Source organism: Mastomys coucha, unplaced genomic scaffold, assembly GCF_008632895.1.
Source record: "Mastomys coucha isolate ucsf_1 unplaced genomic scaffold, UCSF_Mcou_1 pScaffold23, whole genome shotgun sequence".
Classification (NCBI taxonomy): Eukaryota; Metazoa; Chordata; class Mammalia; order Rodentia; family Muridae; genus Mastomys; species Mastomys coucha.
The window spans coordinates 88,191,330-88,201,740 of NW_022196906.1; positions in this window are offsets into that span (position 1 = coordinate 88,191,330).

Below are 10,411 nucleotides of genomic sequence, written 5' to 3' on the forward strand. Positions count from 1 at the left end.
GCTGCCTAATTAAGCAGCTACTTTGCATTCACTCTGCACGTTGTAGCAGTGAATTTTCATTTTCTTCTGGACCTTTACAGCATAGCAATCTTGATGTCTCATCAAACTTGTTAAAAGAAGAAATTACCTGTCTGCATAGTCTGTGCATGTATAAGTCTTTTGTTTTGGAAAATGACAGCGACTGTGATTACTATCTGCAAATCACTCAGGTGACGGCGTATAATTAACTGTCATTTCTACATGGCACCCACAAAGGTTCCCACCTAAGCTTAACCGCTTGCTACCATTTGTCTGTGGTTTGCTCCTCTCCTCATCATTTGTAACCTGCCACTTAGAAAGGTTTGTTCAGACTGTGTTTTATGCACCAGCCGGGGACCTCACGCCTTGACAGCTCTTAGTGATGCACACTCACAGATGTATTGAGCCTTACCATATTCGAAGCACTGTGGGGCTTAGGAGTCAACTGAGAATCAGCCAATTAGAAGAATTGCCTTGATTCTTCACATGAGCCCGCGGGGTTTGTATTACTTATATGAAAATCTGCATGATTGTAGCAAAAGCCAAGGAAGATTATTTCTCTTGTCTCGTGGTCCAGAACAGACAGGTGAGCTCCTCTTTTTCACAAGGTCATTCATAGATTCAGCTTCTCTCCTTCTGACTTGTAGTCTGTCCTGGCTCCTGACCTTCACTATGTTACTGACATGATTGTCCTGCTTTAATTCATGGAGCCGAGGGCAAGCGGGAATGGGGGCTGCGGGGGAGAGAGGGAAGGAGAAGACTGATGAGCAGTCCTTTAAGAACTGAACTTCTGTCCATAATTCACTGGTTGCACCCAGTTGCAGCAGATTTGAGAAGTAGTATTTGCTAACTACAAATGCCCAGGCACAACCTCAGTTTTTAGGAAAAAGGGAAGAGTGGGCATTAACAAAAACAAACACAAAAAAACCAAAACCTGTTCTAGTTAGAATTCCGTTGCTGGGATAAAACATTGATGTAAATGGAGGGAGGATTCAGTTTATAGGTTATGCTCCATCACCAAGTGTCTTAGTTAGGGTTTTATTGCTGTGAATAGACACCATGACCAAGGCAACTCTTATAAGAACAGCATTTAATTGGGGCTGGCTTACAGGTTCAGAGGTTTAGTCCATTATCATCAAGGCGGGAACATGGCAGCATCCAGACAGTGCTGGATGCATCTTCATCTGAAGGCTGCTAGCAGAATATTCACTTCCAGGCAGCTTGGATGAGTGTCTTAAAGCCCACACCCACAGTGACACACCTACTCCAACAAGGCTATACCTTCTAATAGTGCCACTCCCTGGGCAGAGCACAGACAAACCATCACATCAAGGGAAGCCAGGACAGAAGCTCAAGGCCAGAACCTGGAGGCAGAAACCGAAGCACAGACCACAGATTACAGAGGAAAGCCAGGAAACACCTGCATTACATTATATATGAGTCAAGAGCATGATACTGGAAGAGAAGCAACAGATAAAAGACTTAGAAAAATTCCACTCGGTTGTGAATGGCTTTGTCTGATTCAGAGATTCAGCCAGGAAAGATTTTTTTTTTTTTACCCCAGCCCTAGTCACGCACATCAGTAATCTCAGCACTTGATAGGCAGAGGCAAGAATGCCACTGTGAGTTCGAGGCCAGCCTGAGCTACATACATAATAAACTCCAGGCTAGCCTAAGAACAGATTTTTAAAGACACTGTGTCAGAGAAACAAACAGAAGAGCAATTTCCCTCAAAAGTGCATTTCTCTTTTGTAGAAAATGGAATGGCTCAAGTGAAGGTCAGGACAGAGAACTCAAGACTGCCAGGGCAGAGTTCAGTCTTTTTCTGCTGTGGTTATCAAGGAAGGATCCACCCCTTGTCCTTGGAAGCTGATATCCTTCAAGCCTGAAATGTCAAGTTCTCTCACTGAAACTCAAGTACATTTTGCTGGTGATGGAAGACAGAGTTACTCCACAAGACCACTTTCTAATGTCTTTGTTTAGAATGTATATATGGCTTCTACCACCCAGCATAGGACTCTATGCTAGAAGCTACTCCTATGAGAGAGAGAGAGAGAGAGAGAGAGAGAGAGAGAGAGAGAGAGAGAGAAAGAGAGAGAGACTTTTATCTTTTCTGTTGTGGCTGGGGACCCTGAGCACATAGACAATGGTATGAAATGTGCCTCACATGGGGCAGCTCATAATAAGGGACCAGATTTGTTTTTTAAAAAAAAAGGATTTTGAGTAAGAATCTGTTTAAATGATATCTCAGATAAAGAGTTTTAATTTTAAAAAGTAATCAAATGTGTAAATATAACTACACATTAGGGATTGGTATTGATTTACATTTATAATTACAAAATAAATGAGTAAAAAATATGTAACAGCTTCTGCAGTTATAAAAGTACCATTGGATGCAGGTTGTGTGCAGCAGAGACATTTCCAAGCCAGCTGATAGGCAACTCTCACCCACAATGCTTCCCACCCACAATGCTTCCAAGGTCTGTCTTATTTGGTTAAAATGAAAAAGGAATGCATCTATGTCTCCTATAATGACTCCTCAGTGCTAAACAGTTAGTATTGTCACCTTGATTTTATACACAGAGATCCAGAGGCTCACAGAGTTTCTCCTATGGAGCGGAGGCCATAGAGTATACTGTTCCACCTCCAGGTTCCCTCATTCCTATAAGGCCACACCTCCTTTCTGGCACCATCTTTAGGCCAACTCCTGAATGGATAAAGTCAGTGTGTATTAGCTAATTCCCAGGCCTGGGCAGATGTGTGTGCAGACAGACACGATTCCAGTGAGAGCCTTTCTGCTCACTGAGGGCCATCTCTTTCACCCTGCAGCCATCCCTCCAAGCCTCTGGTAGATGGTGGAGAAGTATCTTCAATGAACAGAATTATCTTGTGTGACCCTGCCCTTGCCAAGCCCCAGCTCTCCCTCTTCAGACTCACACCTTAGACCTGTCAAAGATTATCGCTCCCAACCAGAAGTATCAAGTGTCCACTGAGCTTTCAGTGCCATGTTGTGGTTTTTGTTCTCCCAGTATTGGCAAGACAGACTATAAACAGAATAATGTGTGTGTGTGTGATATTATTATATTACATACTATACATTATAATATAGATGCATTTGACTGCACATGATGGTACAAGCTTTAAAGGGTCAAATTTGTGTGATTGCAAAGTTCGTCCACAGGCACTTTTATCTTTTTTCCAATTGTTACAGTCTGAAGATTTGAGCTTCACCGAAAGTTCATATGCTAGAAACCAGTGTACTGGTACTAGATAATAAAACGATGATGCTGATGAAACTCCTTTTACACAGCAGGCTTAAGAAAGCTGCTTTGCCCTTCTATCACACAAGGACACAGTTACCAGGTACCAGCTATAAGCCAGGAAACAAGCCCTTACTAGAAAACAAACCTGTTGAGACATCAGTCTTAGACTTCCTAAACTCAAACACTGTGAGGAAGACATTTCTACTGTCTATAAACTATCCAAGATAGCTGTTTGCTACAGTGGACAAAATGAGCTAGGACCATGACATATGGAGAAAGGCCGCCCAATAGGCTGATTCTGTTCCCCAGGGTCTTTGAGAGTATCTGAGGACACATTTAGTTGTTACCGTCAGGACTTACGTCAAGTGAGGAAAGGCTGAGAATGCTGCAGAACATCAAACAATGCAGGAGAACAGCCCTCCAAAATGCAGATGAGTTCATCTAAAATACCAAGGTTGAGAAGATGAGTGCTAAATCTTTATCTACCAAACCTAATCAAGACCCATCTGACTGTGATTTGGGCTTCCCATTGATTAGATCTTTGATGTTAACTTGCAGAGGGCTGATAAGCAGCAAATGGCTCAGGTTAGTATAAAAGTTTTATTATCTGTAGCAGTAGTTCTCAACCTGGGGGTGGTGACCCTTTGGGAATCAAAAGACCCTTTCATAGGGGTTGCCTGAGATCATCAGATAACACAGATTTTTACATTAGGATTCACAACAGTAGCAAAATTACAGTTATGAAGTAGCAATGAAAATCCTTTTATGGTGCGGGGAGGGGGAATCCCTACAGCATAAGGAACTATATATTAAAGGGTCTCAGCATGAGGAAGGCTGAGAGCTACTGGACGAACGCCTCCATCTTCATCATTCACTTGAGAATGTGCCTCACTGTCATGTCTACCCGTGACCTTATATAATCCCACCGTCAGCACATACCGCTCCCTCACGGTTGTTTGCTGAGCTCCCACAGAAAGAGGAGGTCCCTATCTCTGCTGTTTGGCCTATTCACATCCTCAAACTATGAGCAAGTATCTTTTTTGTAGTCTATTTAGCATCATGTTTTCATATTTTGTGGGTTTTTCTTTGATTGTTTAATGGCTCAGGATGACGCCCCAGAATGGTTTTAGAGAGCTGGCTCAAGTTCCTAAGGCTGTGCTTTACTTTATGACAATCATATATTTGTTTAAAAAGCTTTTTTCAGCCTTGAGTTATAGTGTTGTTGGCCATAAGTTCAATGTCAGTAAATCAACAGGAGAGGCTAAATATGGTGTGTTTAAGTGAAAACACACATAAAACAAGGCTATATATTGATCAGCTGGCAAAACATTAAACCAGAAGTACATAAGAACCTATTTCAATTCTCTGTAAAAGAAATTTCTTTTAATTTAGTATTTTTTTACTTATTCACTTTCCATCCTGCTCACTGGTCGTCCCCCCCCATCCTTCCCCCTCCTCTTCTCCTCTGAGTAGATGGGGGAGCCCTGGGTATCCCCCACACCCCCACCTTGGCACTTCAAGTCTCTGCCTTCGAGGCTAAGTGCTTCCTCTCCCACAGAAACCAGAGGCAGCCCAGCTAATAGGACCTATCCCAAGTTCAGGCAACAAGTTTTGAGGTAGCCCTCCTCATTTCAGTTATTCAGGACCCACATGAAGACCACACTGCACATCTGCTACCTATGAGCAAGGAGGCCTAGGCGTGGCTCATGCTCTTTGGTTGGTGGTTCAGACCCTGAGAGCCCCAAGGGTCCAGGTTAGTTGACTCTGCTAATCTTCATGCGAAGTTCCTATCCCCTTTGGGCCCTCGATACTATTATTCCTCCTATTCTTCCATAAGAGTCCCCAAGCTCCATCCACTGTTTGGCTGTGAGTGTCTGTATCTGTCTGAGTGAGTCAGCCGCTGGGTCAAGCTTCTCGGGGAACGTGTTCCTGTCTTTATGGTTCGGGAATCTGATGAAGGTGGAGGAGAGGCAGCAGGAGAATCACAAGATATAATTTAACATTGGTCAGCTAAATATTCTTAATTTCATGCATTTATATTAACTGTCTAGAATTGTGTCAGCTAATACATTATTTTTTTCAGGAAATGAAAAATTCTTGAAGTTGAAAAATTGGACAGATAATGGTCAGTTACCACATAGATCAGTGGTTCTCAACCTTTCTAATGCTGTGACCCCTTTAATAGAGTTCTTCATGTTGTGATGACTGGCCCCCCCAACCATAAAACTATTTTGTTGCTACTTCATAACCGCAATTTTGTTAGTTATAAGTCATAATATAGGTATCTAATATGCAGCTATCTGATATATGACCCCTGTGAAAGGGTCATTCGACTCCAAAGTGGGTCACGACCCACAGGTTGAAAACCATTGGTATTGGCTCTATTCTCTTCCAGTCAGCTAGCTGGTCTGGGCTCAGAGTTTTCTTTTCAGCTTTGAGCATCTTCATAGCAGCCTGGGTCGTCTGAGAAAGGTGCCTCAGCTTTTATTGCGTACTCTGGCATGGAGGTGTCTAGTGAATGTGGTTAGTTTCAGGGACTTCCTGAAGCTATTTTGAGTTTTCACCTTTATACTTAAGGGGCTTCAGGCGGGATGGAATGTTTCAGTCTCAGAGAAAACACAACACAACCCAGGTATGGAAAACTGACAACTTACCCACCTCTTTTTTTTTTTTTTTTAAACCGGTCTCACCTGATTGATTCCTTCCACACTAAATCAGATAAACATCAGATACATGATCAGTATATTTGAAAGTGATAGTTTTGTTTTTAACTTTTGGACAATCAAGATAGAAAACGCTTCTCAGGCATTAGTATTTGTCACAGGCAAGTGTCCCATGGCTCACAGTGTTGGGAGGAAATTTCTCTTCCAGGTTTATACTAGTGGCCTGACTCCCTTTATAGGAACTAGGCCTGGAAGTACCTGCTCACTGTACTCAGGGCTGTCTCTCCCACAGGTGGGGCCCAAGCCTGTTTGTCTGCATCTGTTTCTTTCATGGACTTCCTCAGGCTAAAGAACTCCTGAGCCTACCCAACCCGCAGCTTCCAGAAATACCAGATTTTTCTGACTCCTAGCCAGAACCCAAACTGGGATACCAAGAGGCCAGTAGGCAGGCAGTCCTCGGGGTCAGAGGTGAGTCAGAAAATGTTCAAAAAGACTAAACCAAAAACTCCCAGGGAATTTAAAATGGAGAAGACAAGAAGGTAAGAGAGGGACTGTGTGAGAAGATGTCAGGGGAGAGTGGGCATTGGAGGTGGATAGGATTGAGCTACACTGTATATATATATATATATATATATATATATATATATATATATATATATATATATGTTTATGAGACTGACAAAGAATTAGTAATACATATGTGCATATATATATATATATATTCACATACATATACATATACATCATATATAGAGCAAAGGGTCCTTCATGGTGAAACTTCTGTTCCCTTTCAGAACAGAGTATTCTAGAACCAAAACAAAAGGAAGGCTAGGACCTGTAACATAATAAATATACACCTCCTCAGAACACCACTGAGAGTCTGTCAGAGAATTCACAGGCTTTACATTAATTAATTAATTAATTAATTAATTAATAAGTAAATTTAAAAGAAGCTGTTGCATTTCATGATCGGTTGCTTCAAGAAGACAGATATCATTTGAATCAATGATATCCTAGGGTCCCTTCACCCTTGGAACCCAAGTGTGTTTTACCCAGGTTCAGGTTGGTACCATCCTGAGTTCATCCATTCATGTTTAAAATCAAAAGTGGTATCTTTAAAACTCAGAAAACCCGTTCTGTCAATTTTCCATTTCCCCTGTCTCCTCTTCTTTTTTCTGCCCCTTGCCCTTCTGATCCTGCAGCAACCCAGGTCCTCCGCAGAGCCTTGGTCAAGGGACTGCTCCCCAGGAGATGACAATGGCTGAAGTCATTCTTGAAAAGGGCTGGTGGCATCAGGTAGGAGAGGAATGTTACAAAATGCCACCAGCAGCGCATGCCAATGTTGAGACATTCTCACTGTAGCTGGACATCAGCACTCTCTCCTGAGAGTGGGCGTTAAGACTCCATAGCAACTCAGTACCCAACCTATACTGCTACACAACGTCTGTGCAGGGGGTGAACGCATGCCTCTGGCTACGTACACTCAGAGAAAATATCATTGTAGACACTGACATTGGAAGTGTGCTTAGTTTTCATATATAAAAACTATTGTTCCTTTGATGCTTTGAAAGATATAAAACTATAAACGCTTCCCTGGCCTACAGAGCATGGAGCAGACAGTGGCCATGAATAGGTCTGAGGCTCCATCACATGAAAAGCATTGGGTTCCATCTGATCTCGTGGAAACACAGTGTTTTCATTTGGCAAAACTATTTATTCACTCTTTGGGTTTTTTTCCCCACTTAGAGCCTTTTAAAGTATGATTTGTATGTTGTGTGTTAAATATCAGTGATTCAGTTAAGCACTGTGGATGAAGAATGGACCTTTTATGTAAGCAATGATGTTATGTTCTGGTCATTAAAAAAATGAATTTTTAATAACTGCACGAGAAATGGCTCTTTTCTTTCTCTAAGTGTTTATGATATGCTTGTTTAATCGCAGGCCTCTCTCTCTCTCTCTCTCTCTCTCTCTCTCTCACTTTCTGAGCTTCTGTTGGCTCACACTGCTACATTTTTCAGAGTGAAGCCAGACCCAGTTTTCTGTGGGGCTGAAATTTCACCAGGGGCAAGTTCATTCAGATTCTGGCTCATTTACATTTCAGGTCTGCAATTTGATCTGATTATCACCAGTTGGAAAGAAACTAAGAACTTCACTCTGTGGACTGAACTGGATAACTGGGCTCAGGGAGAAGAGTGAGGGGTGCTGCTTTCTTTGTAATTCTCAGAAGTGCCAAGAGTTTGACAAATGCCATTTTCTAAACTGCTGAGAAGCTCGTGTTTTTGCAGATGAACCAAGAAGGGAGCAACACACAGCCTCCCCCAGAGCTACCAAAGTGGAAAGGAGAGGCGAACTGGAGAGGAGCAAAAGGGAATGTGATGGGTAGGCTAAGCTAAGCCCGAGAGAGAACGGGATGCCCTGTCATAATTCCAGTGCTTTCTCCTTAGTGGTGAGATCAGGGCTCATCAACAGTTACAGAACCAGTAAGAAAATGGCTTGAATATGAATCCAATAGGAAAGATACCAAAACCTCAGTCATTTCTTTAAGTTTCTTTATTGGGAGATAATATGATAGATAAGGAAGCCAAAAGACCTTTTACCCCATATCACCCAGGAATCATCCCATCAAGAAACATGAACATATATCATGTGAAACACAGCACCAGAGAGCTGTAAGAACAAGACCAAACAGAGGCAAGGCATGACATTCGTTCAGGCTCTAATCAGTGAAGCAAAGCCACTGAGTGGCCCAGAGGACAGGAGACACTCAGGTGAGAAGTCAGTGTGATGCCCTTGCTTCTGCAGAGGGGCTGCCATCATGTCAGCAAGTCTACAAACGAAATGGTCCTGATGGAGAGGCCACAGGAACCAACAACTTTTCATCACCGCCTTCAGTGATGTGGATGACCCACATGTTAAGCCCCTGCTCTTCCTGGGGAACCTACCATGAGTTGGTTAGTTCTTGTCAACTTGATACAAGCTGAAGTCCTCTGGGAAGAAAGAGCCTCAAATGAAAAAAGGCCTCTATACGACTGGCCTATAAGCAAGTCAGTGGGGGCATTTCCTTGATGAATGTTTGGTGTGGAGGGGAGGACCTAGCCCACTGTGGAAGGGGTGCCAGCCCTGGGCAGGTGGCCCTAAATTATATACAGGTGCAAAATAAGTGAGCTGATGTGAATAATTTGGTAAGTATCATTTCTCCTCTATGGCCTCTGCCTCAGTTCTTGCCTCCAGGTTCCTACCAGAGTCCTTACTCCAGAACTCCTACAGAGTCCTCAGCGATGGAGTCTGATAGGGCATATAAAGCCAAGTGATTATCTTTCTCCAAGCTGTTTTTCACATTGGTCTTTAACACACAACAGAAAACAAACTAGGAGAATGTAAATAAATTGTTATAAGGAGTAAGGTTTAAATGGGAAATGTTTCCACATTGGCTTGGGTATTTGAACATTGAACCTCAAATCACTGGCACAATTGGGCGAGATCTAGAAGGTGTAGCCTCACTAAAGATCGTAGATCACCGCAGGTGGATTCTGAAAGTATATGCCATGTCCTATTCCCAGTCTTCTTTCCCTACTTGATGCTTACCACTGTGGATGTGAGCTCTCAGCTTCCTGCTCCAGTGACCAGGCCTGCTGCTTGCTGCGATGCTTCCCTACTAGACCTGTCTCCCCGAGAACCATGAGCCAAAATGAACTCTTTCCTCCCATAAATTGCTTTTGGCCATGGTGTTTTATCACAGCAATAGGAAAGTCATGAATATATACTCCCTGGGCTTGGCCCCAACTCTGAAAATATGGGGGAAAAGATCCTGCTTGATCTAAAAATGTTATGGACCTGGCTCCTGCTCCATTTTTCCTTCTTAAAAGTCATGTACACAGTTCCCTTAGGGCTGACCCAACCAGAATGATGAAGGAGAGGGTTGTGTGTAGAAAGTATGGTTCTAGCCTAACTAAGCTAACCCATGTAAAGCAACCATACAGACCCTGTTAGACCCGTCTTGGTGTTTTGCACTAAGTAGCTCACTATAATCCTTGCAACACGGCTCTGAATGAGGTATTGAAAGACTGGGAGATTTAGAAATTTGGGAAAAAGCATGCTAATGAAAAGGGAAATGTATTAGTAGAAATGTATGTATACGGTATAACCTTTACTTAAAGGACATAGAAGGTCTCTGTAACAAGCCAAGAATGTAGACTAGCCAGTTTCAGAAACCTGTTGGCCACAGAGGCTTCCCCTAGTTAGGTCCAAGAACAAAAAGCAGGATATGAGCCATCTGGGTGATTCTAGGGAACGGTCAGCCATAAAGTGAGTAACATTGACCAGACCACATTCTTGTGCATAATGAGTGTGTAGGATGTTTTCCTTAATGACCCTGACTCAAACAGGGGCTGGGTCTCTTTAGAATTTTCCACTGTTCTCTTGTTGTGTTTCCTTGGTAACCCTTTCACCCCCCCCCCTAGTTTGTGG